General features: G+C 40.6%; 1 long non-coding RNA gene across 1 annotated transcript in view; it reads right to left on the reverse strand.

The window, feature by feature from the left end:
* Positions 1-22,221: 22,221 nt before the first annotated feature.
* Positions 22,222-24,339, reverse strand: part of LOC108448848 — a 74,791-nt gene continuing 72,673 nt past the window's right edge. Inside the window, exon 6 of the long non-coding RNA XR_001864886.1 lies at positions 22,222-23,677. This is a non-coding gene — a long non-coding RNA (uncharacterized LOC108448848). The remainder of the gene's footprint in view (positions 23,678-24,339) is intronic.

Raw genomic sequence — 24,339 nt, forward strand, 5'->3', positions numbered from 1 at the left:
TAAACAGTGCTTTAAACTGGAAATTACTCTAGAGTTTAAATTAAGGAGTAGATTGAAACAACTAATGGTTACTAACCAGAGATTAAGTAAAAGAGCTGCAACTACTGGCTAGAAAAAGGTTTGTGCTGCTTATCAGCATGTCCTGAGACAGGTGACTGATGCTGAAATGCTGAGTGTGTGCTAATTCCTGCAAGTGGTGGGAGTGACATTCATAGCCTCTCAAAATAACATCTCAGGTTATTTAAATTAGCAATTTTCAGCTGTTTCCAGAGGCAGGACTCTGTGAGAACTCAAGAACTCACTCAGACATCAGTCACTTTGCTGCTCACACAGCTCCAAGCAACATCTTGTTTATTCCCATCATTTTGCAGTACAGGAAAGAGGAGAGAAAGCAAGCACAGAAAAGCTGTAAGGAATGAAGTTCATGCCAGTGAGGTATCTTGGACCAAATTTTTCATTTGTCTTTCATGTAAAAAGCTTGTGATTCACTTCCTATTTGGAGACATTGTGGAGTAAAAATCTGCCTGCACAAGGAAAGGACAACCACAGCAATGTCTCTATACCACACACTTCCCTGTGCACTGCAACCTCTGGCACAAAACTTGAGAAAAACTGCTTGAAATTCATGCCTCCCAGAATCCTATGTGTTGAATGTCTCCTGCCTTGCAGGAAGCTGGAACAATAGGTGAATCAAAGGCAGCAGAAAAATCACCCTGTCGGGGGCAGAGGATAGGAGCTGAAAGGCAAGCACCAGAAATAGCCCAAAAATTGATATTATTTCTGTAAAAAGAAAAATTTGAAGGTTTTGCTGGGGGGGAGAAAGAGAAGGGATGGGGAAAGAAATCCCAGACAAGAACACTTTGTTATTCTGAAACATCACTAAGGAATTTCAACTCTAAATATGCGCTCAATCAGCTAAGCTGAGTTATATGGCTTAAACATGTTGGATGCTATGGTCAAAATAAACTATTGATTTACTAAAAAACTATAAAACACAATGTATTTAACCAGGAAATTTTCAAATAACCTGATTTTTTTTATTTTGTTTGTTTTAGCAGATAACATCTACTCATCCAAAGAGCCCCACCATCCCAAGATGCACTCAGCAAAAGCATACTCCAATGATTCCAGCTGCAGAGGGAATTTGCTTATTTGTTTTACAGAGGTGCTCAGGTCCCACAGACCTGCCTCCCCCCCTTGAATCCTATACAGCTGCAACCTGTTATCAGAATGCAGAGTGGGGGGATAGAGCAGCTTCTGGCTGTTTTTTCCTACTCAAATTCTACACAGAAACCTTATCAGCAGGCTGGCTCTGTCACTCAGGTACAATCTGTGATGGTGATCTCTACTGTATTAAAAGGAAGGCTAATAGCATTAGAAGTGCCCACATCAAGAACTGGAGTGCTAGGAAATATCAGAGTGTTCACACTTTTAGCTTAGCCCACCCCTCTTGGGACATATAACAATAAACCATGATTTAAGTGTGCTTAGTTTATCATTTACTGTTCCAGAAAGGCTATTTTCCCTAGTCAGATCATGAAATAATGTGCAATCAGCAAAATAAGCCACCAAAATAACTAATGTTATGTGGACTAAGGTGGTTTTGTTGTTTGCTTTGGGTTAATTTCGGGAAAACACCAAACAAACAAGTATTATGTGGACTGAGGGGCTTTTTTTCAGAAACCAAATCCAGTGTGGTTTCTGAGAGACCAAAAAGGGACACTTTTGATAGAGGTGACATTTAGCTGCCAGATTCCTGTCTCTCTTCCAAAGTTCATGGGAAATCATTTCACAGAGATGTACTTATTTAATGTAGACCAAGTTGTAGTGTCTCCTGGATTAATTCCTAGTGATGATTGAAATATTTAAATTAAATATTCTTAGAAAAGGGGTATGCAAGTACAGCAAACATCCAGCCAAGAGAACATCAAGCAGAATGATTTATATCCATCAAAGCTCTCAGGTAATGGAAACAGGGCTTTTAATGAAAGGTGTTAGACCCCTCCACTTTGGGCACAGCCACTTCCTTTACACTCTAGAGAGGATGAGGAGTGAGTGCTGATTTTCTCCTGGCTGTGCCAGCCCCATGCCATTGGACAGAGCTGTGTGTCCATGTTTGAGGCCAGTCTGTGTTCACAATGCCACTGGCTCTGAGCACTCCGCAAGGGCCAAGGCTCCCTGTGTGCCCTGCCCTGCTCACAGTCCCCGAGGGCTGTACACACCTAAAGCAGGCACAGCCACAATGAGGGTGTTTTGACACACCAGATGCCACTCAATCAAAGCACTGATATTAAGAAGCCTAATTAGCAATTTATATCACATAGTGGCAGAGATATTTTTAGTGCATCGAACATAAATAGTTGGAGCACCAGTAGGAATTGCTGCATAAAGCTGTGTGCTTCATGTGAGCAAAAATTACATCTAAGTGAATAAATACCAAAAATGGAGATGGATACTGCCACCAGATAAGCCCGATACTCGTACCTGATAACAGCATTGCTGGGAGAAACATGCATTTAAGAGAACATAAAACAGGAGAGCTGCACTTGCAATTATAGGGTGACAAGGCTGTAACACCACAACATTTACACTACATATAAATCAGCTTCTCAGATGGTCCTTACTTGTAAAAGTGCCAGTCAGTCAAACCACTCTCCTCAAACTACCAGAGTTTTTCAGAATCATTTCCCTGTGCATTTAGAGGGAACTCTAATGCAAACTCCTGTTGCCACCTGAAGAGCTTCTCAGTCAAACAGAAAGGCACTTGGAAACTTCGCCGGCTTCCAAAGGGAAAACCTACAGAAGTAAACCACATGTTTGTGCTTTGCTGTGATCAACTGTTTCATACTCCCTGAACAGGAAACTTTTGGAAAAACAATTACATAAAACTGCAGGTCAAAATATTTTTTACATTTACAAATAGGACTATATTTTCAAAAATGCGTATGTTCAGGCTTAGCAGGAGTCTCCAAGCCATTTTCACATTTGTTTTAAGCATTGTAGTACAAATATCCTTAAAGCAGACCTCTAAAGCAGACAGCATTTACCAAGTTTGATTGTTCTGTGTGGAGTTTATTCCTAAGTTTCAGATTAACCCCATTTCCACAACTAGTTTTATCACAGTGTCCTGATAATTGAACTTATATTCTCAATACTCATTCAGTTCTCCAGTCTCCAGAGTACTTGATGTTAATAATGAAGCCTATCCTGAGGATTGCTGGTGAAAACAAAAGACACCATGGGCTCTGAGAGAACCCTGACAAGTGACAGCATCTCCCGTGGCTCAGAGGGCTGAATTAATTTGTCCGCGTTGACAAAGGGAGTTCATTAGACAAGCTCTGCTGAATCATGATGGGGAAATCTAAGAGGTTGCTGCCCTTGTCTGTTCACCTGACTCCACCCTGTAATTGATGGCAGCATGAGTACACCCTGTATGAGCCATTCCCTCCTACCAAGCTGCAGGATTAGGTAAGGAGCACAGGATGTGACCTCCCTGCTCACTCTCAGGCTGATGGGCAGAGCTCACCTGCCACAATGGTTTGCACTGCCAGGAGTTATCCTATTCCTGGCTCCTAACACCCTGCTCAGCTCACCCCACCACTTGAACATAGTCTCATTTTTGCAATATTAATAGACAACTCAGAACAGAATGTTTTCCGTTTTTCTAGATAGTCATTTGTTGCATCATTATTTATCTGAAGAACCTAGGATACAGTACACAAAGCAACTAAAGCAATTAAGAACAAATCTTTGCAACCCTTTAAATACCCTGAGTGTTTTCAGGGTAGTAAGAAGGGTAAAATGACAGGCTGCAGACAAAGTCCCAGCCTTGCATAGGGTACATATCCATTCATAAGTGTGGACAGTAGAAAAAAAGTTCAACAAACCCTATGCCAAAACAAAGCAGAAACTTAATAGTATTCCCCATATTTAGTTTTGTTTAGTTACAAGATAAGCAAATGAAATACTAAACAAAGATTTAGGAACAGAAGACACAAAGGTGTCACAGTCTGGTAACACATTATTTTACCCAGGGTGAAAAGCAGCTTCCCATTATGATATCCTCATTAATACTGTTATTTATATTTTATAATCACAAGCATAACTTAACCAACTTTTGTATTAGTCTTAAATCAAAGGATTCTTGCCCATCCAATGAGACATATTTCAAGAGTGAAAGATACAGTAGATACACATCTCAAAATAAAGTCCAATCAGATTAAAGGAACAGAGAGACAAACCCATCCCTCTGCAATGCTCTCAGTATTACATGAGACAACAGATCCATTGTGGCAGCTGCAGTTGTCCCTTCCCCAGCTTTTAAATTCCCATTTTATAGGGGGAGCAAACCCCATCACAACCTATTCACCAGATTAGCTCTGACCAGGTTTGAAGCAACTCCCACCACACAACTGACCAGTCCATATCCAGTTCCCTGCCCTTCTTGACTGTGCCCACAGCACCCAGTGCAGATGCCTGGCACCTCTTCAGCTCCCTGCAGCTGGGGCAACTCCTTGCATTAATTATTCACCAGCACAGCAAGAGAAACAATCTCCTCTGCTGAGGTAATATTGTTTTAAGGCACAACAATGGGTTTCCTATTCCTCTGGAGTCAGCACCATCAGCCACCGCCCAACTCAGAAGAGATGCTGCAGGTGCTGATCTAAAACTCTGAGCAGGAAAACATGGACACAGGGCAGCATCCTTCCATTTTACTCTGGGTATCAGTTTTTCCTCACTCATTCTTCATACCTGTGGTTGATGCTCCCCAAAGAGCTCACTGTGAGATCCTCTACACATGGACAGGATCTTGTCCCCACGAGGCTATCCTTGGCAAAACCCCCACCTTCAGCAATATACCAACTTTGTATCAGCCAACCCAGCTACACTACACAAACCACCTTTATAAGCTGCCTCCACCCCTCAGGTGGGTCATTTGTATTTCTGCCTTGCACATGATCCTCATCTCTTTACCTGCCTTCACCTGCACAGGCTCCCAGCTTCTTTGGGGCTGATCACCACAATTCCAGTTTGATAAAATCACATTTGGGGAAAGATGAGCCTAATTATTCCTACTGTTTCTTATTTTCTTTATGCATAAAGGAAAAAAAGCCTAAAATTGAGCTTCACCCAGAAGAAAAAATACCCAAAAACACAATAAACTTTTTATAGAGGAAGAGAATGAGAAAAAAGGACTTGAAGCCAATGGCAATAAAGGGAACTCCAACAAAGTATCCTAGTCTTCAGGAATGGAGACTTTGAAAGCTCATTAAAGGTGTAGCAGTATGGAAATCCCACCAAAATCAACAGAAATCTTTCCATTTACTAGAGCAATCTTGAATGAGGCCTCTGGAAATTAGGCTCACATAGACACCTGAACAGACCGTGTGCACTGTCTCCTACCAAGTATTCTGAGTAATCTCTATTAATACTCCTTTCATAACAAGCTGACAGTGAAGGTGCTGACACTATTTGCTGAGTATTTTTTTGCTAAAATCAATCCTTAACACTGACCACAATAAGCGAGTTAAGCTTTTTTATAAAATTCATACTTAAAATAGCCATGAATCTTCTTAATGTGTCATTTGACATTTGTTATTACTTGGCTGTGGACTGGCTTTGAATATTTTATGAAATATTTATGGCAGAAGGGGATATGGGATTCATAAGAGCAAGACACATACAATATGTGGAACATTAGTGACAATTACCACAAGGGTAAAATTATTATAATCAGCCATCACTTTCTTATGAAAAAATACAGACTTAATTGGTGGCAGGCAGATATTTCTTCCATTTTAAGACTGCAATTTTTTAGGACTGATTTGCATAGATTTCTTCACTTTTGCAGGATTAAATAAAATTCTGTTTAAATGTGAACTTTGGCTAATTAACTCATGGTAAACAGAGAAATGTTCTGTTTTCTTTTAAGAAATATTTTGCAAATTCCCTTTTCATCCCTAATAATTTGTCAAAAGGAGAGAGTAGTAATTATGTGCATCACATCCAGCTACTGGTGCAAACATTGTGAGCAGGTGAAAGTGAAAAACGATATTTCTGTTGTTGTGTTTGTTGGAAAGTGGATTGAATTCAAAATCTTAAATTAAAAATTATTGTAAAAGTTCCATGGTTAAAAAATACTCTCCGGTGATAAGGACAGATCCCATTTTAGGAAAAGAAACACTGACTTGCTGTAGTGTCTCCAAAGCAAGGTGTGTTTGTACTTCCCAAAGGATGCTCTACATTGGCTGTCAAAGTGTAAAATCACACCCTGTCCTAGCTGAGCGCTATAAAATACCCTGTGCTGTGGGGACACCTTGCCCAGGGCCAGCAGCTCAGACTCTGTGAGCCAAACTTGGGCAACTTCCTTTGGAAGAAATGTTTAAGCAGTCGCTTGGTGAAAAGATTTCTCAGCCTGGATGGAAAATCACCTGCTTTTATTTGTGCAGGGCTTGAGACAACATGCACACTTGGAGGAGATTTTGCTTCTAGATTTATATCCACTGCTAGAGCAGAGGCAGGGAAAATAAGTCAAAACCTGCTGCTGTGTGTGGTGCTGCACTATCCACTGAAGTCGTATATTTAATGTAAAGCTGGAGTTTGCCTTGCATAGCAATTCTTAGTTACTACTCAGGCAACAGGACTTTCAAGGGATAGCTGGGGCTGAAGAGCCACTAAATACCCTCCTTTCAGAGACGTTTGGAACGGACTCCCTCAAATTACTCACATTTTCAGCTTGTGCCCCTTTTAACTGGGCTTAAGAAAGCAACACAGTCAGAAGAAAACTAGTCTATAATTACCTCACCCTAATTCATGTATCACCTAATTAATAAATGAAAATACAAGGCATGTGGCTAGTTTGACCAGGGATTAGTACGCCCATGGAGGTTTACACTGTTGCTTTTCTTGCTATACACTTTTCCCTGCAGGAAGATTAGCATCTTTAGGGTCATATTTATGTGTGCATATTTATTTATATGTATCAAATATTTATTCCATTTTTTAACAATAAGATTCAAAGCCATTTAATACCAATTTTCCCTTCCCCACTAAAGCACTGTTTCTCATGCAAATACTTGTACCACTGTGATTTTGTTCTCTAGAAATCTCTAGGGATTAGGTGCTTTAACACCAGCTGGGATTCTGGCAACCAGCAATGCATTCTGCATAGTAGCACCCCATCTTAATGCATTTTGTTGCTTTTATCTAGGAGCAGACCTAAAGAGCTCTGTCTCAGGAAAAAAAAAATTAAAATAGATGTTTAAGCAGATAATACAATTCCTTTGGAGTCCCCAAGTTCTTCTCCAAGTGCATACATACAATTTCCATTAGCATTTAAAAGAACATGAAGTGAGGAGAGATCTCTGAGCCTGTTTCATTGGCTGTTGTGAATATCCTGGCTGCAGAAATGTTAATGTTTTTATGTATTACCTCCATCTGCTTCAATCCTGTGAAATTTGGGTGTGCTATTTATAAGTATGAATATGTTTGAGTTAGTGTATGTTTTGCCTGTTCTGTAGGCACTATTCATTTTCTTGCAGAAAGCACATCTGTCACTGCTTTCATTAGCAAAGGGTCCTTTTTACATTCTTTTTGAATTATAATATTGATTTTTTTTTCCCCCCAGCACTGCTGTTTGGCATAGTGTACTGTTAAACCAATTTTAAACCCTTGAAAATGGGGTTGGTAGTGGAAGTACTGGCACACCCTGAGCTACATCGTCATGAGGCCTGATGCTGCGCGAAATGGATTGAGCCACACTGACACCCTCCACCTCAGGACTGAAGTCCCAAACACCTTGAAATACTATTTCAGCAACACAGTTATGTGGTGATACACTGCTTGGATTCAAAATAAATTCTATGAAATTCAAAGGAGCTGTGGGAATGGATAACCACAGCTGAGGTGCTGGAAATGTCTCACAAATCAATCATCCCAGGTGTGAACAGAATTTCCAGGTTGGTTTCCTACATATTTTATTTTCATGGGTTTCTTTGAAGTTGAAATCTCTTTTTATTTGTAACATCTTTGCCCTTGAGTCTTTCTTCTTTTCTAAATATTCACTCATTCCCCATAATCCCTTTATTCTGTTCTATTTTCCAGCCATACCTCCCCTGATATGCATTTCAAAGGCCTATTGTGCTCAGGCCCATCTGGATGCACTGCTACACTTGGAGTTTTGTCTCCACTTACCTCCCATGGGAAGTGGAGAGGCTGGAGTTCCTCTGGATCCTGCTTAACCAGAACTTGGGACAGAAATACCCTGATGGGAGTGGAAGTTACAGTGGGCTTTGAGCTGCTCTCAGGCCATGCCCACATCTGTCCTGCAGGACCCCAACATTCCTGTCCCCCCCAGAAGCTTTCGCCTGAGCATGTACAGCAAATTCACTGATTGCTGCAATGTCACACATAAACTCCACATAAAACATCTTTGTGTGACTATTCCTTTGGAAAAAAACCCACATTTCTGCAGACCTCATGAGAGTGTAATAGTCTAGTTTCTAGTGTAATTATATTCCCTTTAATAGTCACTGTACCAGGATGTCTTTTTTATGGAAGATATATAGACAACATCATACACACTTTCTGAGGCCTTTTCTGAAGTACAAAAAAGTGCAATCCATGAGGGCTTGGCGGCATTCTGGCTTCACTAATATTCATATATTAGAACAAAACAATGTGGATTTTTGGATTATATCCAATTGAAATATCACATTAGCCTGTGGTTTCCTTCTGAATGATTAAATATTGTACCAAAATAATTTTAGTGCTGCTATTCAGGGGAAAAACATGATGAGAAAAAGCAGAGGAAAATGTATGTATCAGTGGGCTATGCAGCAGATTGCAATGGAGGCACCCCTGCTTCTAAGTGTATTCCCTTCCCTGCTGCAAGGAACCCCTAAAATCTTGGTGGGAGGCCAGGCAGAGTGCCTGTTCAGGTGGTCACAGGGCAGGGAAAAGGTGTTCCACAGCCATGATTCTGATGGGGGCTGGCTGAGACTCTCTCCTGCACCCACACCCAAGCCTGCACTCTGGTTTTGCTGTTTGAGCAGCCCTACACCTGCACTTGGATCAAGGCAGGCTGGGGTATCCTGAACCCAAAATACCAGGTGTAGCTTTTCCCAAAGGCTGGCTAGAAAAGCCCCATCTCAGCTGCTCACCTACAGAAGCCTGTGCTGGAAGTGAGGGGGTTAAAAGTAGAGCCATTTGCAGCTCTATTTCACTTTTGAAATGCTAGATTTCTGAGATACTCATTAAAAGATGAATTCAGACAGTGTCCTTGAGACAGTTAATGAGATATGCTAATTTAAAATAAATAGGTCTGGTATGAATTCTTGATAAGAAAACATCTGCTTGGATCTGTTGCTCACTTTCAAGGGAGGTAACTGGCTCTGAAGACAGCAAGATATCATAAGGAATATGAAGCCATCTTGAAGGCAACAGTTTAAAAGAAATGATTGTTTTTCAGGTTAACCCTGAAGACATTTCTTCCATCTGACTTCTTTTGGATGTAGGGACTAAGAGAGGCAGGCCCAGGTCCAGGAAGCCACTAAATGAATTAAGGGGAACCTAATCAGCCATCGAAGCCACTGGGGAGAAAAGCAGTTCTAAGGCACTTCATGTTCCCCAAACAGCTTTGTCATGTCTGGCAAAGAGAGCAGATTTTGCCTGAAAGTCACCGAAGGAACTGAATCCCCCTCAATAACTGCAGAGCATGTCACCCTGATTCCCACCCGTGTGGCACAGAGGGGGTGGCAGCCAGTGTGTTCCTCTGGGTGACCCAGCAGCAAGGGCATTTCACCTCCCCTGACCTTGGCAGTGAAGCAGAATGACTTTACAATACAGATGGACACACAGGTTTGTGTCCTGGGTGTGCTGCAGGTTTTATTATTGGGATGGAGGGTTTTTTTACTTGGTCAAAGAAATGTGCTATCTCATTTTTATATAGACATCCTTGCAACATCCCTGCCTTAGAAGCAGCAGCTTGGATAACATCTTGTGGAAGTCACAGAGCAGCAAAAGGTGGCAGAAGAAATCCTACCACTCCTAGTATCTTCTTAGCTCTGCTCTGAAAAGTAAGAATTGCCAGCCCCAAGATGGTCACATTTTGTCCAACAGCACAGAAGTGAAGTGTTATGGAGCAGGCAGTTCAGCTCTCTGGCTAGCAGTTGTAACAAAGCTTATGTACTATTGCTGTGGGGTTTGAGCTTCACAGTCATATAATGGTGGAGGGTACACGCTACAGAATTTTCTAGACATTTCAGAGATTCAATATTCAAAGATTATTGATACTGACCTTCCAAAAATTTCTGATCCAAACATTTAAATATTTAATTTAAGTCTATGCACCATACCCTGTTACAGGGGTTTTTTAATGGTACTGAACGCTTTCAGGCAGTGTCACAATCTACGGGGCATTCAATCCCTTCTACTCAATAACACGAAATTAGGACTTTCATTCCCTTCCACCACACCATTCCTTTCCAGCTGCACCACTGCAGCCAGGAGAGGCCTGAGATGAGGCTGTCTCTCTGCCTGAGGGAATGAGGAGATACTGTCTGAGAAGTACTCTTTGTACTCAACAGCCTGACTTGGACTGAGGCTGTTCTCTGTGGTAATCTGGGATCAAGATATGGCTGAAAGATCCTATTGCATCGTGACATTTCCTCACCTCTGTCTGCACAGCTTTAGGGCTGTGGCAAAAAGTCAATGAGCTGCACTTGCAGGTCTGAGCTCAGCCTTTAGGTTTTCCTTCTCTAAAATACTGATGCCTCCAAAACAGACCTGGCAGGGTATTTGGAAAACAAGACAGTACCTGCCTATGTGCAAGTGTCTGAGTGCCAGCTTTCCTGGGTGATCAGAATATGCTTACACAGATTCCTATTCCTTGATTTCATGTCTAATAATATTAGTCAATTCTTAATTTCTGTTTCTGTCTGGTAAAATCTAACTACTCAAGAAGGTAAACCAGATTATATGATATAACATATCTGTTCTTCACCCCCCATTATTGTAACAATCAAATTACATAAATATTTCTTTCTCTAAAACATTTTGTTGAGGTAATTTTTTGGCACAAAGATTATTATTATATAATCATAATAATATAATTCACTACAATTATTGTCAGGCACGTCATCTTTCCTTATATTTTTTCTCAGAATCACAGAATCACAAAATCACAGAATAACGAGGTTGGAAGAGACCTCCAAGATCGGTGAGTCCAACACATGCCCTAACACCTCAACTAGACTATGGCACCAAGTGCCATGTCCAGTCTTTTTTTAAACACATCCAGAGGTGGTGACTCTACCACCTCCCTGGGCAGACCATTCCAGTACTTCATTACTCTTTCCGTGAAAAACTTTTTTCTAATATCCAACCTATACCTTCCTTGACACAGCTTGAGACAGTGATCTCTTGTTCTGTCAGTGGCTGCCTGGTGGAAGAGACCGACCCCCACCTGTCAACAATCTCCTTTCAGGGAGTTGTAGAGGGTGACAAGGTCACCTCTGAGTCTCCTTTTCTCCAGACTAAACAACCCCAGTTCCCTCAATCGTTTCTCATAGGGCTTGTGTTCCAGGCCCCTCACCAACCTTGTTGCCCTCCTCTGGACACACTCAAGCATCTCAACGTCCCTCCTAAACTTCCAGAACTGGACACGGTACTCAAGGTGCGGCCTCACCAGTGCTGAGTACGGGGAAGAATGACCTCCCTGCTCTGGCCACACTATTCCTGATACAGGGATCAGGCCAGGATGCCATTGGGATTCTTGGCCAGCAGGGCTCACTGCTGGCTCATGTTCAGCTGGCTGTCGACCAGTACCCCCAGGTCTCTTTCTGCCTGGGCACTGTCCAGTCACACTGTCCCCAGCTTGTAACATTGTTGGGGATTTTTGTGGCCAAAATGCAGAACTCTGTGCTTAGACTTATAGAACTTCATCTTGTTGGACTCTGCCCATCCATCCAACCAATCCAAGTCTCTCTGGAGAGCCCTCCTTCCTTCCAATAGATCGACACAAGCTCCCAGCTTAGTGTCATCTGCAAATTTACTAATGAAAGACTCAATATCCTCATCCATGTCATCAATAAAATATTGAACCAAACTGGCCCCAGCACAGATCCCTGAGGGACACCACTGGTGACTGGCCGCCAGCTGGATGCAGCACCATGTTCCTGAGTTGCTTTGTTTCAGTGCTGGGTACATGTGCAGTCAGCATCATGCTGAGTCACTTAGTAAGTGAATCAGATATTTTTATAGCCCAGAATTTTATGTTTGGACTGGGAACTTACAGCTCCTAGTAACCTGAGCTTCAAATTCACTTTACTTAAGAGTTTGATCCCTGAGTTTATTTGTGACAATAAACAGAGAATTTTATAACAAATACTATGCACTGATGGTGCTTGGTTAGCTGTAATTATGAAAGATGATTGCCTCCTCAGTTAGTGCTGCTGCTGCAGATGGTTACTGGACTTCATGAATAAATGATCTATACCAATTCAGCAAGTTCTGTTACCCCGAATATTTTGTTCAAATGGTGTGAATGCCAGTACTCAATATATGAAATGCAAGGAGAAATGGTCCAAAATATTCTATACAATTAGTGTTTACCAAAACTGTAATGCTGATTACAAACTCTTACATATGCATAATATAAAATGGGTATATCTGAATATGTTGCATTTGTCTAGAAGAAGGTTTGAAATCAGGCCCAGATTTCAGCTTAACTGGTATTAACCAAGCTTTCATGAAGCCACCTCCTTTTTATTTAAAAAACACAGAACCGAATCTCTAGCTGATATAAATCAGGACCACTTCCAAAGCTTCATTATACATGTAATTTACAGAGATACAGTGACTCCATTCCCAAGTCATCTAAGTTTGAACTTTACTACCTAAAGGACAACAGAAGTCAATTTATATTATGAATGCTGAGTAATTCATGAGAGAAGGAAAATCTGGGCTGCATTATCCTTCACACTGGAAAAATTGCTTTCCATGTCTTTAATAGGGTGGGCTAATGGGCAGTCATTAACATGTTTATATATTTAGCAACTAGTCTATTATATAATATCAAGATTAATTTTGAGGAATATCCTTGTCATAATTCCCTTTGCTACAGCTTAATTCAAAGGTTCCACTTGCACTTTCAGCTGGGTTGCACGAGTGCTAATGAAGCACACACAAAGTCCTTGCTTTTCTGCTACTTGTACCTCGCTTAATCTCCTTTATGAACATGCCACTCATTCCTGTAAGACATCCTAATGGAGTGTCTGTGCCGTGCTGGGAGCCAGCTGGGAGCTCTTCGTGCACCACGGTGGGGATAAAGGTGAGCAGTGCCTGACTGGCAGCACTCACCGGGCTTGCACCGCCCTGCTCCGGTGACAGGCTTTGATTAGGAGGGTTAGTAAATATTAATAGCATTACTTGGCTTGCCTGGAAGGCTCCGTGGAGACTGGAGCTCCGTTGCTCATTCTGCTGCACAGGCACAAGAGGAGACAGAGCTGCTCTGGAAGGGGCTGACGGGGAGGGCAAACACGGGGGACGGGACCAGTGCCTGGCACATGAGGGCCAGGGCTGCACACTTCTGTGGGCCAGGGAAGAACGGGACTCTGCTGTCCTGAATTGTGTTACACCCTCCTCTCTCGTCACGCATTCAGCCAGCCCCTCTCTGCACAGCCGGGGTGTCACCGACCAGCCCAGGGGGCTCAGCAGCGGAACGTGCTGAGCTCCGCAGCCAAGCCAGGCCTTCCCACGTTATTTCTGGGTGGCTGCTCCAGGATCACTAAGCCTTGCAGATACCTGCAGTACATGGGCATTTGGCAAATCCTGCTAGTGCCTGTAATGTCATAATAAACTGACATGTTTATGTACATTTTATGTCTTTTTGTGATGCATCTTGGGGATATGATTTTTCATTGTTGTCATAATCAGTCAGTCAGAGAACTGGTACCTTTCCACAGGCAGAAATAATGTGTTGACACTGCCTGACTGCAATATATTAAAATTTAAATTACCCTCTGGTCTGGTGTAGGAATCATATCAACTGGTCCTAAACACACAAAAGAGGCAGAACAATAAAACTTAGAGAATGATAAACTACTGATATTCTTTCATATTTCATAAAGAAAAGATTTTATAATAGTCTAAAGTTTGCTTACTAAATGTTTATAAATGCTAAGATGATTTTTTTAAAAAATCAGTATAATATTCTAAGTTAAGAAGACATTCCTCTGACATTTGGCAGCTTCACAGCCTGGGTAAAAAAACAATTTGCAGTAATTACAAATTGCCATTCAATTTGGGGGCATGAACAGCTTAATTGAGAAAGTGTGTTAGAAGCCAACAAGCCAGAGTCACAAGTAGTAGCTTGAGTTCCCTGTGGCAAGCCCACCATGATCTGAGGATCAAACTGTAGCACCTTTGTTTCAGTAATTAAGTGCCAGCAAAGACTATTTTTGTACCTGTTTTGAGCTCCTGCAATAAAAAGCTGCATGAGCTTTCATACTGACATATACGTGTGAATTAATTTGTGTAATGGTCCAAGAGATATTTTGCAGATTTTTGTTCCTTTTCTGGATACTTTTATGTCAGAAAAAACTTGTATTTTTCAGTACATATTATTCTAGTCCAATTGCCTGGGTCCTTCCCATTCTGATAATTTCAATAACTGTGTATGTAACATGAAACCAGTCCCTTGTTGTTAATGTATTTATTTTAGTAGAGAAAATGGGGAATTTGCGGTACTTTTATTACAGTTTATCTTCATGTAGCTATGTTTGGGATCAATCTGGCTTTTGGCTATAGAGAATCAAATAAAATCATTTTAATGCTCACATGAAAGAGCAGCTGTTACTTCCCAACTCTACCTTTTACATGTGTCTGCCTTTCCCTCTCCCCACCATGGCCAATATAATGCCTCTGGCCTATTAAAAAAAAAAATCAAATGGAGTTTGGCTGATGTTTTTTTGAAATGTGTTTAAAAATCATCAATGCAGGCTTTATTTTTGGGCAATTATCAAACAACCTCTTGTGCGATTTCTAAGGTTGTGGGACAACACTAAAACTTTCTTACTACTTTGAAGGAAAGTGTTAGAACAGAAAACTTCCATTACACGTAGGTCGTTTCCTTCTCTGAATTCTATTAAATTGTTTCTGTTAGAAAAAAACAAGGTTCATAATGAGGTCCAAAGACAAACTGCTTTTGCAATGTGCAGGGTGGCACATGTCAGATTTTTTTTCTCCCCAGCTCAACCAACATTTCTCCTCAGTCATATTGATGTTCCTTCACAAGCTCAGTGTGTTTTCAAAGTATTTGCTGCAAAGGCGTCTCAGATTTTGCTTGCTATACTGAGCTGCTTTATTAAAACCACACTCAGCAAATCACTTTACTAACGAGCAAAATCATTAAGAGGCTCCCTGGAATTTCGTGGATGTGTCTTGATGCATATCCACCTCTCACACATGGTGTGCATCTCAGGGTTAAGGGAAAATTGCAAAAGGCTGGCAGGACACCGTCTGTGTTGGCATCACTACTACAATTTTTGAGTTTTGAGTTACAGTTTTGAGCTAACAAACCACAATACTGCCGCACAAAAAAAAAGGATCATGGCTTGAACCCTGCCAGATGGAATATGGAGACAGCTCAGGAGAACTTGCCAAAAAAATGTGTGTGTGCATGCATGTGTGTGCACAAACCCTTTATAAAATTAAGCAATCTCTTGAAATTCCTCCACTTCAAGAAGCTTCAAATCAAACGTACTTTCACTTGCCAACACCAAGTTACCACCATTTATATTCATATACACATAAGTTTCATCCAGATGGTTTTACACACAGTTTCCTGTAATCTAATGCATTTTTCTGCTTGTGAATTACAGCAAGATGATACTGGTTATGACAATTATATTCACACTTGTAACTGCCTGATAAGGGCACAGGTAAATGTTTTAAAGCCAACCCATTAGCTTCAAACTTTCCACTTTTACTAATTATCTGTTCTTTGTAGTTGGTCACCTTGTCACAGGATATTATTTCTATTTTAAATGCGTGAATAAAATTTTCCAGAATAGCAGAATATGGAACAAAAAGCACGTCATTCTCACACAAATACATATTAATTTCTGAAAGACTGGGAAACTGATTACACAAATGTTACTGGATAGGGAATCATTCCTCCCATAACTGACACAAAGCTAAGCCTCAGTTGGCACTCATCTGCATAACTCCAGTGCCTTGCAGGAAGATACAGCAGTTTACACAAGCTAAGAGGATCTGAACTTTTGCTTCTTGTGTCTCTGCTGGATTCTCCTATTGTCATGGCCTTTTTACCTTGCATAAATATGTGTTAATTAGCTTTAATTAGGATAATTGCATCATAGCTATTCTACTCACACTTTCAATGGTATTAAAGAGATTCAGCCTCTTTAGATTTTTGCTAATGATGCTGGTTCACATGGAGAGCAAAGTAATATTGCCAGGTCTGATATAAAAAATTTTTTTGAAAGAATTAGGAATTTGGTCATGTCCTAAAGCTGAATAAAGGTCAAAATCTCAAATTTTTACACAAAATGAGATATATCTAGGTATTACCTAATAAAATCATGAAACAAGACACGTAAGAAATGTGCATTAGAACAGGTAACAGAAGAAAATGACAATGCTGTTGAAAGGCTTTTTCCAATGGATTACATTTTTAGTTACACCAGTAACGATATTCTGTAATCTCATTTGGTCATGTGCAAATCAACTATTTTTAACAGAGATAAACATTGTACAGGAATAGAATAGAACAGTTCAGCTGGGAGAGTCCTACAAAAACCATCTACTCCTACTGCCAACTTCCAGACTATAAGAGAAATCCTTGGCTGCCCAAATATTTGCTTTAAAAAGGCTGGGTGGGCAGGAGGCTGTGCTAAGACATCTTTTGACTCTGCTCGCTGTGGCTGTTGGAAATCAATTTGGGCTTTATTATAGAGTACCATCTCAGGTCTGATCAAATCTGGGTTTGCTCCAGAAAATCCTTTCATAGCTTTGGGCTTTTGCTGCAGTTGGTGCCCCATCAACTGAAATAAATAGGAGAGTGTTTAGAGCTGGCTCTGTTGCCTCAAGGTTACCTGCAAGCAAGAAATCCCTGGATGTTGGGTTAGAGCATTTTGGGAGGTTTGGAAATGAGGCTTAGCAAGAACCATTCACCCTTAGTCAGTAATTAATAATACACAAATGTCCTCATGACTTCTGTTATATTATTAAGCAGTGCAGTGATGCTGTGTTACAAAGGAGCCCTGCACTGCCCTGCACTCCTGCTCAGGGCTTACTCAGTTTATAGCCCCTCTCACACTCGCAGATATGGACTCACCAGTCCCACAGATGTTTCACCACTTCAGCAAAACTAGCCCTGAATTCATCACTGCAGCAACATAATGTAGCTTGGCACAACTGTATTGTAGTATTGCATTCTTGTGCTATAGTTAAGGCCTGTCAGCAATTTCATTATTGAGTCCTATTTTTAGCCGTTCGTAACTTAAAAAATAATAATAATAAAAGCATTTACAGTGCAGGCTTAATCTGAACAGTATTTTTTCTCAGTGGGAAATGCAATGACATACATTCTCTGTGTGTATGACAGTACAAGTAGTTCCTTCATCTACATAAAAAATCTGCTGACTTGTGTTTCCTTATATTTTTTCTGTGATTTACTGTTATTCTCAAATGGATTCTAATAAATTCGCAATTTATTGCAAAACTTTCATAGTGAGCCAGTAGTACTAATGTGGAATAATGTTATACATGGGCTCCATAAAGCTGAACATTCACAGAGTGCAGCAGTCAGTGATACAGGGGATATTGAGCTGATCATTATTGATGAAGACGTTCCCCTTGACTTCATGGGTGTGGTATATACCATGACAACCTTAAGTATCATGAAGAAAAGTTTTCTTGTGCCAAAAAATAAGCAGGATTTTATTCCTCTCCATAAAAACCCAATGTAAATCCAGAATAATCCTTGGAAAAACTCTGAAGATTTTAGTATCTAAATTGATTAAGAGCCACATTTTCTATCTGCTTTCTATACAAAAAGATTTTACCACCTATTTTGTGTTATTTGAAAAATTCAGTCATGAACTGCATCTCTGGAAATCCAAACTAACTTAAGGGATCCTGGTGGACTGCTGCCAACTCACCCTGGTGCAATAGAGCTCGCATATTGGCCTCTCCACCTTGAAGGTGAAAAAGCATTTTTCATGTGATGGCCGAGATTACAAAACTAAAGGCAGTTCACAGCTCGTACAACGAGACACAATTCATCTATATATTGTTTTTGGAACAAAGGCTTGCTTTTAAAGGTGGCAATTACAAGTAATTGCATCTCTAATAGTGATATGTAGCTCAATTATCAAGGCCTTCCCGTAGAAGTGAGAACAGAAGTATACGGAATAGCTTACTTTTTATTTATTTGCTAACATTTTTGTTAATTTATTTATTTTGAGCTTTCTACACCTGCTTAAGCTGACTCCATAATGACCTGTTCTAATGCAACACTGATGGGAATGTTTATTAATGGCTACTTAATTGCAAGATGTCCCAGAGAGCATTATAAATGTTAGAAACTGGGATAATTAGATTAAATGTTAAACACTGAATTTATGCTTGATAATATTCAGATATGCAAAATCTGCTCAAAACCACAAGTTCTTCTTACAGCAAGTTCAGCACATTTTCAGGCAAGTATTTGCTATGGAAGCAGCTTTCATGGCTCGGTCACCTCCTCACAGGAGTTCCATTAGCTGGCACAGCTTTAGCTGCAGCCTGCTCCCAGATCTCTCTAAAAGTCAATGGAAAAAGGAGACTTTTCAACAATAAACAGAGACACAGGCCAGCAGCAGAAAACGTGCAGCAGCATCAGTTTGTGCTAAAACATCAATTTTGATTAGTTACTGGCCAGTAGCTCCAAGATATTTTTCAATCTTAGCAAAGCTTCTTGTATTTTGCACTGTTTCTGCTATTACCCTACAAACAAGGGTTTGTATTCCTCAGATTTTTGTAACCATTTTTACCAAGGAAAGTTTTGCACACCTTCAGTGCTTGGCTTTCTTAGAGCTGCTCCTCTCCACTAAAATACATATCCTGATGGACTCCAGCAGGTGATGAGAAAGAGACAAGACCTGCCCAGCGTCAGCAAAGTTGATGTTTGAAACAAGTTTATGATTTAGATTTCTCCATTGCTCTCAAACACCCATTAAACACTTGATGCTTTATGATACTGAGAGACCTTAATCATTTTCTATAGGCACAGTGAGACTGTGGGGAAAATATTGGGCACGTGCTCCCAAAAGCTTTGTGTGCTGGGATGACGTAGGTGATGAGTTATGACTCCTTACCCAGAGGTGGCTAACAGGGACCAGTCATGTGCCCAGAACAGAGCTGTGCCCCAGCCTGGATCCTGCAGGGTCTGAAGGGACAGCAGCCTCAGCCAGTTCTGCCAGGGCTCAGCAGGCTCAGGCCAGCTGGTGCTCACAGCGCCTTTCCTTCTGTGCCAAAACCACTAAAACAGTTTTATAATTTTGAAAGTATGTTTAAGGAACTGCTAAATCTGATTGCCTAGATGGGAGAAATGTCATTTTGTGGACAGTTGCATATGGAGACAAGTTCCATATTACTGTCACAGAAGGAGCCTGTATGAATGCTACAGCACAGTTGCAGGAAAATAGTGCTGGCAAGTGGGGCTGTCCTGTCATTTTATGGAGGATGAAGATCTATATATTTTTTCTAGGGAAAGGATGAGCAGGCACACACTGTGTTGGCAGCCCTGTACATTTTCAGCACTTTTTTTACCTACATAACTAATGCAGACTCTAATTTGGTGTTCTCAGATTTTCATCAAAGCAGCAAGAGCCTTACACTACAGAGCAGCATGGAGCAGCCAGGCAAATATCATCCTAACAGCAAAAGTGCAACTTCCTTGTCTGTGCCAGAGAAACTCCTTTTCCCACACCTTATAAATGATTCTTTTACTTTAATTGTGCACAGAGATGGAATCAGTTTTAATAAACTGTGACTAAAAATCTATCCTCACTCTGAAAAAGACTTTTCTATGTATATATTTAGATATGTTACATCATAAAATGAAAAAGATTATATATATATATATACAAGCTCTATCAGACATATATATGCTTGTGTCCACATCACACTATTTACCCGCATGAATGAATTCCTTTTTAAATTAATTTTTTACTTTCTGTCAGCTCATTCACCCTGTGGCAATCAGTTCTGTAGTTTAATTACCTGTTAGGAAGAACAGCCCCTCCTGGTAAAAACAATTGGCTACCATTTTCATGGGGAAGTTTATGTCTCCAAGAAGAGATTTTCTAAAATCTCTGCTTTATAAAAAAAGTTGATGATTCACAATTCATTTCCTCAACCTGCTGATGGTTTTGTAGGCTCCTGTTAGATCCTTACTGCAGTCATCAGTTTTCCAACACAGCAAGCTCCAGTCCACTTAGTACTTGCTACAAACAGATGCCATTTCATTTTTATGGTCATTCTCATGGCCTTCCTGCTATCTTTTCCACATCTCCTGCAGTCTTATGAAAATAGAATGAGGAATTCTGTACAGTATACACATTTACTACTAATAGATACAGCAGTATAATGATACATGCTGGTTTGTTCTCTTTCTGTCCAAAACAGTAATCAAATTGTTCCATATTAGGAAAGAATGACTGTGATATCATAGAGCTCCTCTGTTTTTTGGGGTTTTTCCCTTGGTGGCTGTAAGTTTGATTGTCAAATTCACCATCTAAGGAAGAGACTCTGATGGTAATGTCAGAAAATGATTTATGTCACTGCTGTGCTGTGGAAGAAAACTCCAGGTTTCCATAGCTCTGAACCCGTGTAACCTACTACTGGACCAGTGTGGAAAAAGATCCTCACAAAAACATCCCTTAAGGGACCATAAGGAAATCTTTGGCTTTGCCAAAAAATTCCTGCAGGGTTGCCACTTGTGTTGCTTGTGGGAAGATAATGTGCATCTGCTTTCAGTACTGTCAGTAGGGCATTTTTCATTGCCACATAATCTATTCATAAATCTAATGATCCATAAATTTGTCCATGGCTTGAACAAGAAGTGACTCTAAGCATGGGAGCAGACCTATTAACAAGCAGAGATGCTGCACATGTAGCATGACCATGGGGTCACTGCCTGCAGCCACCTGGGCTCAGCACTGACCTGGCCTGGCTCTGGGCTTGCTGGAGCTGTCTGCTGCTGGGAGCACACAGACACAGATACTCACACTCAGGCATGAATGTATAGATAAAGCTATATTAATAATAATTTTTAAAATCCTTCTAAAGGATCAAGATTCGCACCTCACAGGTAATGAAGAACTCATTATCAGGATCAAAGCCCTTAAAGCACTCCATCACCTGTCTGGCACACAGCCTAAAATAAGTATGCTGCTGGCTGGGTTAGGTTCTGCAGAATATTAATGGCTTTCATCAAAAAAGCCTGGATTCATAACTTCCCCAGGAGTGGGCAGACACAGGTATTTCTCATTTAGCCTTTCCTTTCACAACGTCCAGCAGTATTCCCCCCCAGACACAGAGATGTCGCATTCAGCAGGGCAGGCCAAGGGCAGAGCTGCTACAGCCCTGGCAGTTCCACAGAAAAACTGGTCTCAGGAGGCAGGTTTGGGAATAGGGGCACTTCATTATTTCAGCTAGATGCAGGTGGAGCTGAAGAAGGAACGGTGGGTCAACTAGTGAAAACAGATGGATGTGGCTGGGGCACGCACTGTGTGTCCCTGCATGTCCCAGCCCAGCTCTGCTTGCTGGCACAGGGACTGCCACGGGCAAGTGGCTGAACCAACAGCAATGGTGAGGAAGAACCTGAAAAATGTCTTGTGTCTTGTTCCATTTGGTGAAGGAAATGCAGGATAAATACATCATCCCTTTTCTTTTGCAGCAGACAAGTGTCCTCTTCACAAAAGACACAAAGATACAAGCAGTGGTCTCCTAGGAGGAGCCACCACAAGGATGAGGGCAACCTGTATCCCTGGAGAGCCCAGGGAAGGGTCCTGGGTGGTACCTGTGGGTGCTTGTACCTACCTGGGTGTGCAGTCAGAGCACACTCCCCAGTCTCCTTAGAAGTAATAAATGAAGGCAAAAATACCTATGTATAAATCAATTTATTCATATACTATTCATTTATTCATGTATAAAACAATATAGTATATTAATTCAGGTCCACAGTGCCAAGACAACACTCCCCCCTTCCCCTTCTGAAGCAAAAATATCACATGGTACATTTAACTTGCACTTTTAATGACAGAGCTGTACAGATTTCAGACATGTTTTAAAACCTCCAGAAAATATGCATCACACTTGTTTGTCATGCTTGAGCCTAATGTGGTTTGAATGCGAGGAGAAATTAAGCCTGACAACTAATATATTTATTGTAATAGACAGGAAATATTAAATACAAGTATTTATATGAGATATAAAACCTGTTGTATGCATAACAGGAGGAGGGAATGGTATAGATGAGTCAGGGATCTGTTGGTAACCCCATGGCAAATGTAGCTGTATTCTGCTGTTCCAAGGAGCCGTAATTGCAGCACACAAGCCAAAGTTCTTCACTAGAGTTTCATATTTCATTAATAATATCCAGGTCTTGAAAAGGAATCTTTTTCCCAGTTTGAGAGGAAATTAGTTCCCTTGCTGTGCTCTATCACGGTGCCTCCCTGATGCATCATTTTGCATTTACTTCTCCTTCCCTCCCACACTTCAGGGTAACCAAGCAAAGGTGGGTTTGGCAGATTTTCACACTGCCTCACAAGAGGCAGATAATCATGATTAAATTCCTCACTCTCCCAGCTCTACTTCTTTTTTACATAGTTTTTCTAATCATAATTGGATCATCTGAGAATTGGAGCTCTTTTCCCCCTCTCATTTCTACTAACCAGAATCATTCTCTCTTTTCTTCTTTTTTCCTCCCCAGAGATAATCCCCTGGAGATGGGAAAGGTTTTCTGTTGTGGTTTCCACGTCCATGTAAGCTTTGAACAATGACTGCTGAGCTAGCTTTGACAGGTGTTAAAATATCTTGGAGCCGGCTGAACATTCGTATTGATTAACTAATACATGGACAGAGGTTTTTAGAACTGATTGCTTCACACTGTTTCAGAAGGAAGTGGAGAAAATATGCTACATTATCAGTTTCTTTCTCATCCATTTTCATGTACTATATTCCATGTTCATCCAGTTTAACTGCTAAGCTGTCAAAGACCAGAAAATAGTGAAGAATGTAGTTATGTGCTTATTCAGAAGATTGAATCTTGCAGTTTATTGCAGCTGTTTATTCATGATATAATTAGGCAGAAATATACAGCTTATGGAAAAGTTAATAAATTCCTGAGACAGTCCTAAATGATTGATGAATATTTTTCTACCAGTCTATCTGGTAGAAATGCCTTTTCAAAATAGAGAATCTTCCAATTTGCAATTATCAGTGTCCCTTTGCCTCATCACTACAGCTAACTAGTAATAATAAATACCACCCAAAAAGATTTATCTTGTAATCCAAATACCTGATTTTATACCTGTGTTTTATGCCTCCCTTGTGACACGGTCCTTAGTGAAAATGTTCAGTGCAGAAGAGATGCAAGATGAGACCCCTTTAGGAGACAAAGCTGAAATTAATTTATCACAAATGCTTTAACAATGAGTTACATTCACAGCTGACAAGAAGATAGTAGGGCCTGATCCTCCTACTGAAGGGTACATCATGGTTTAAAAAGACAAAACTTAATAGCACTTAAGTAAATGTGGTCCTCAGTGAAAATGTTCAGTGCAGAAAAGATGCAAGATGAGACCCCTTTAGGAGACAAAGCTGAAATTAATTTATCACAAATGCTTTAACAATGAGTTACATTCACAGCTGACAAGAAGATAGTAGGGCCTGATCCTCCTACTGAAGGGTACATCATGGTTTAAAAAGACAAAACTTAATAGCACTTAAGTAAATGCTTGTTTTGATCATAAAAAGTGAATATTAAATATTTTATTGTAGAGATACCCCACAGCTAGCCTCTCAGTTTGGATTCAGACAGACACATAAAAATTTGAGATATTTAGGTCCATTTTGCCCACAACAGTAATACATTTTTCTAAAAGCTAAAATCCTAGAATTTCCAGGCTGTTCACATGCATAGCAGTACCAAAGCCACCTCCTTCAGAAAATGCTGCATACACATCTCTAAGAAAACACAAATCATCTGCTCTTATATGCCAGCACTTGCCACTAATATAGCAGCCAATTCCCACTTGAATTGCTAAT

The sequence above is a fragment of the Corvus brachyrhynchos genome, unplaced genomic scaffold, assembly GCF_000691975.1.
Source record: "Corvus brachyrhynchos isolate BGI_N302 unplaced genomic scaffold, ASM69197v1 scaffold398, whole genome shotgun sequence".
In the NCBI taxonomy this organism is placed as follows: Eukaryota; Metazoa; Chordata; class Aves; order Passeriformes; family Corvidae; genus Corvus; species Corvus brachyrhynchos.